This window comes from Pseudochaenichthys georgianus, chromosome 18 (assembly GCF_902827115.2).
Source record: "Pseudochaenichthys georgianus chromosome 18, fPseGeo1.2, whole genome shotgun sequence".
Lineage (NCBI taxonomy): Eukaryota > Metazoa > Chordata > Actinopteri > Perciformes > Channichthyidae > Pseudochaenichthys > Pseudochaenichthys georgianus.
This window is the reverse complement of record NC_047520.1, coordinates 19329221-19335220: the sequence shown is the minus strand read 5'-3', so window position 1 is coordinate 19335220 and position 6000 is coordinate 19329221.

Below are 6000 nucleotides of genomic sequence, written 5' to 3'. Positions count from 1 at the left end.
ATGAAGTGCCGTATCACAATAGGTCTACATCCTGTACAGCGCGGCCTTTAATTAACAAGGTTAACGCACAATGACCCGGGAAAAAGTCTGCCAAACAATGAGATTCCAGTTTCAAATGGCAGAGTTCTAATAACGCGAGCAGGAAACGATATTGTGCGGAGAAGGCTTTGTGAACACAGCCTCGGGATTCATGGTCCCTACAATGAGTGCAACGTGTCTCTTTAAAGAACATAGCCACCCCTCTTTGGGAAATATTAGATTTCAATTAGAGTCGAGTGCTGAGAGGGAGAGGAGAAACTGTTGCTGAAAAAGCAGGAAGAAGTCACTTTTCCAATGCGTTTGATTCACTCATCAGTTACAGCAGCAACAGCAGTCGGGATGAATAAGAGACAACAAAAACAGCTGGCTCACTCCCAGCATGCACTGCATCACTTCAGGGTCTGCAGCCTGTAAACACACACATCATTGATCTCACGGAGTTATTCTTCAAAGTCTAAAAGTGTGACGGATCAAAAGCACCTGTTGCAGTAGATCCATATTTCATCACAGTAGAGCGAGCAGAATAACATGCTGGATTATTGAACACACACTACAGTATTGGACACATTGAAACTAAGATGATGACGTTATTCACCTTATGCTTCGCCGTCTCGAGGGAGCTTCCACTTTGCCGGAGTATGAATTGGAGTATTAAGTGTGTTTTAATTATGTTTTTATACATTTGTACTCTGTAAAGTGTCTTTGACTTAGAAAAGTGCTCTATAAATGAAATGGCATTATTATTATTAAGTGGGAAAAGGGGCGGGGGGGCTACATAAATTGAATAAACCACAAATGTCAACCTCAAGGTGGCGGTAGAGGAAACACAATCTAATCTATACTGTTATTGCTGTCAACACATCTGGAAACGCTTTGATTACTAAACATTTCTCAACCTACCTTTAAATGTCTCCAGATTCACATAAATGTGTTGTATTTAGCGTTTCAATATACAAAATAAATTAAACTTATGAGAAATCTTAGCAGATAAAACTGTGAGAAGTTAAGAGGAGTTCAGCTCGACAGTGAACACAACCCCAATGTGTCACAATCTGAGTTCTTCTTCTCTCCCACAGGCGGCAGCAGTAACCCCCCCCCCCCCGCTGTGCAGGAAGTAGGCTACACCGTGTTAACATGCACAACAGACGGGGGATGACATTTTGACATTTTGCATTATTCTTAGAGGGATATTAAGTCTGTGCATCTCAGTAATTATAAAGCAGTTCGGAAGTGACTGATAGGTCACACTCTCTTCTCCTTATCTGCTCCCAGCACAGCTGCACACACTCCTACTTGCATTTCAATATGCTAATCATCACCCAGTGAGTTGGAAACATTAACCAAAAGAGAAAGCTGGTGAGCATTTCAGATTCAGCTTCCTCCTGAGGAGGATGTATTCAGGATATGTATAACCTCCACTTCCGTGTCCGCTGCAGACTGATTCCATGAAGGAGCCGAGCTATTCATGAAGACTTGAATTCACCGTATTGTTATCCGTCACAAAAATAAAACTTGTACAGCTGAGGTTGCAGATTCTTATTTGCTTGTTCCTCTACTGCAGACAGAACACAAAAAAAATCTTGTTTGACATCCCCAAAGGAGTTTTTTTGTCAGCTGACTTAATGGATACAAGGAGGGAGAGGGGACGGAAAGGGAGGAGAGGACCAGGGAACTTTGATGGAGCTCTGCAGGCAAAGTTAGGCCAACAGAAGTGACATGGTGGAAACATAACCCACAAATCCGAAGTGTTTTGGTTGAAGAGGTTTTAAAAGCCAATGCATCTTGTTTAACGCAGCAGTGGGTCTTTAGTTTTTGGAAAGCTTCTCTCACTAGAGCGAACGCCTGCTGTCAGTCTCGTATTGTAGCGGATGCATTTTTAATAAAGTCTAAAACATCCTACACACTGAAGGTGTTTCAATCTCAAATCTGGATGTGAAACAGCTGCTGCTTCAGCCAGGGTTAACGTCTGCATCAATTCACAGAAATGATGCAGAAGTCTACAGTTTGAAATAGGGTCCGTTGGAGGAGCAACAATCCCTGCAGAATATACATCTATAATTCCTCTCCTCTGTCTGCTCTTCTTCCTTCCTCCTGTGCAGCCTCTGGGCTCAGAGATGTTGTATTAATTAAGTCGCCTCGCTGCTCTCTCATCAAGCTAAATGGCCCCGCTCCAAGTTTCCCTCCCGGAGCGCTCCAAGATGGCAGCCTCCGTAAACAGCTCCAGATTTACAGTACTGCAGTCAGGGCTGCTGCTCCTCTCGCCGCACGTGCTGAGAGCTTTAATATGGACATGCATTTTGGGTACACTCAATTACAGTCATCTCTGTTCCTGCTCTGACTTTGATTTACAGTTGCTCCTCAGAGTCTGCAGCTCGCACAGCAATAAACAATTCTGTGCACCTTTATTTACTTGGCATTCAGTGGCGGCGCTAGGGGGTGGCTACTTGGGCTCAAGCCCCGGATGTTTCACTTAAAAAAATAAAAATAAATAATAACATTTAAAACATTTGTTTTTTTAAAAACGTCTCGGGAGTAATGTGCAGTACCTGAGTCCACCAGAGAGGCAGCCACTGTGGGACATTAGCCTGCGTACTGCGTAGCCTGCCCTGAAGTAGAAGTGATCCTTCCTAGTGCCTCACCAGTTTTAAGCTAATAGCCTATACAGTTATGGATATTAGAAAGTTATTGTCATCGAAGCAGGCACCACAAGCTGCAGCAGCAACAGTATCAGCAGCTGACAACAATGTCATCCCCAGCAGTCAAGAAATGGATGATGTTTCAGGTTTGTGAATCTAATGGTGATATGCACTCTGGCTGACTGAGTAAGAAGTGAAAAAGAGTGATTTGACGTTAATGTTATAGCTAGTAAACATGGAGTAACCACACTAAGTATACCCTTATATGTGACTCTTACACATGTTTTACGTCACAAACAAAGATGGTGGATGAGAATAGATCTATAAAACGATAAGCAATGCGCCAGAATCAAGGTGAGACTATCCACATCCTTTAAAACTCTACGCACATTCGTTTCACCTTAAAGGAATGGTCCACTCATTAGATAATTAATCAAAACTTCAGTATTTAGTGAAACATTATGTTTAAACCATACCCTGAAGAAATCAGCGATATTCCCCGGTAAATAATGATTTTATAGCTCTTTTTTATCAAGACCTGTATATTCCGTCTGGCCGCCGCCATTTTTGCCATTTTCAGTAGTCACGTGATGGTCGTGACGTCATCCATGCGTTCACTTTGTCAACACACGGAAACATGGTGGAGTATTTCAGTTCGGACTCGTCAGCAGAGGAACAAGTTTTGACCAATGTGAAGAGATTGGATGGGGGAATTCAGCCATACATATCAGTATGACAATACGACACCCTCTGTCCTTAGACCCTCACATCGTACAAGGAAAAACTTCCGAAGAAAACCCAGTTTAAAGGGAACATGGGAGAAACCTCAGGGAGAGCAACAGAGGAGGGATCCCTCTCCCAGGACGGACAGACGTGCAATAGATGCCGTGTGTAAATTGAAAAGATAATACATTTGCAACATAGGTAGTCCAAATGTTTGGAAATGCATGTATGTATAATAGGAAGATGATATAAGATACTATATGTATTCATGTAGTACCACCCTTGCTAGCGATTCCCTCTCTAGTTTAGCATACTCAGCTTCGTTGTCCCTGGCCATAGAATCACGATGTTATGGGGCCGGAAAAAACTGGGGGGAAATACACACTAGCCGGTACTACGCTATATGGAAAGGCCACCAAAAACTGTCCTGGCCTGGACGATGAAGGACGTTAAAACGGGGCTAGCCGCTGCAATGGAAATGCGCTATAACATACCTTATTCTTACTCCGAGCACTACTTCTGCTCCTCCGTCGCTTCACACTTGCAGAGGGCGATTTCTCAACTGGCCGAACTGGTGTCCTGGTCGGTGATGACACCAGAAAGACCGATGGTACTGCATCTCCATTGAGTAATGGTTGTTCTTTAAATCCCATGTTATGTTTTATCATACTCTCAGAGTAGTCGTCCAGAAATTTGAAATGTTCGCTGCCTACATGAGCCTGTGCATCTTTCGGTTCGGGCCGGCCACATTTCGCTAGCCACTGCCTCCGAATGTACTTCTTACGCTTACCTTTTGGCAACAGATGGAACCGAGCATTCCGTGGATTGTTCCTATCAGAATTGTGGCAACATTTCGCGATACAGTGAGGCATATTTGAAGAGAGAAACTACAGTAAATAACATGGAGATCAACGTGTCTTCGAAAACCAAACGCATGGTTTACATCACGTCCGGAAAATGGCGGCGCCCACAGTGTTGATGTTATTTCGGTATATAATCAGTTTAAAATCACTGATAATGTCATCGAATTAAAAAAAAAAAAAAAAGACTGGCAGAGACTGGTCTGTTTTATCGGATGATAATTATTTAAAAATGAGTGTCATGAGCATACTGTACCATTCCTTTAATAAGTAAACGACTATTTGAGTGAGTTAAGCCATTAGTTTGCTTCATTAAAGGGTGTTAATGAGTGTCTCAAAGTGCACCAGATTGATGCTTTCAACTTCAATATTTAAAAAAAATCTTCCCGGACCCCCCGAGAGGAGGCGACGACCCCCGTAAAGGATGTTCGGTCCACCCCCCACTTATAAAAAATAGCACTGTACGAAAGAAGCAACACTGGAGCTGAGCTGCTAAGGGAAATACCGACTTGAGCTTCAAATAGCCACCACGCACTCAGAATAGTCATTTAAATAAATTGGTTTGTTAGTAAAGATTACATTCTAAAAATGTCTTTGTTTATTTCAGATTTAGGCAAAAGATTCTGCTTTTCTGAGATGAAAAAAGGTCAGAAAGACACAAAACAACCACAAAGTGTCTGATGCTACTAAGAGATACAACACAATACAAAACAGAATAAAAGGAGTTCAACAGAACCACAGGAGGATGCAAAACTACATAAAAAGAAACCCACATGGCTACCGAGACTTTAAACAACGGCAAAGCTAAATAAATACATACTGCAAACAGATGCAACATGGCAACCAAGGGATGCTAAATTACCACAAAGCTGTTTTTCCTATCAGTCTTTAATTTCAGGTCTGGAAGCAGCGTCCCCACTCTGACTGCAGCCCGAGTGGGTCATGCAATAATCTGAGTAAGTGAGTGTGAGTCACGCAGAAGCTCTCCACTCAGACACACACGGAGCCCGCATCATCCATAAACAATGACCTGGAGCTGTCTCTCCATGTGGACACAGCGTCTGTGTGAGGAGAAAACAGCCCTCACAGTGAGACTTCAAACATCATCACTCCCCGGGTAAATACTGCGAGGAGATCTCATCTCCACCGGCTGCACTGTGGTCAACCTTAAATCAGGCACACTGCAAACTCAGCGATGCAAACCTCACATAGCATGACTGTCAGGACGCATTTTACACATGCAACACAGACACGCTAAACTGCGTGTTCTGCTGACCCCCAGCCTGGAGACATAAACACATTTTCTGCCTTAAGAAATCCTGGTTAGCCATCACAGGAGAGATAAAACTCCTCTCTGATTTCCAGAGTCAACATGAGAAGCTAAGAGAAAGAAGGACAGAGGACGCCCTCCTCGTCTTGCGTGGGGGTAGAGACTGATTTCTCCGTGGCTCGGGAGAATGAGAAATGACACGGTTTCCCCAAAACCTCATCGGCCCATTCTGGATTAGTGCAGGTTGTTATTCTAATCTGCACCCTTTTTCTACAGCACCTCATTATGAAGCGGAGGTGCCAAGGCCTCATGCGGGGGAGATATTCAGCGCTGGTGTGACAAGAAGCTGCAAACACTGATGTAAGAACTTCACTTAAATCCAATCACCAGACATGTTGTAGCGTACACCGCTGAACAGGAGGTGTCTGATGTTTGAGGGATATAACGCAAAGAGAAGCATCGTGTGTGGCAC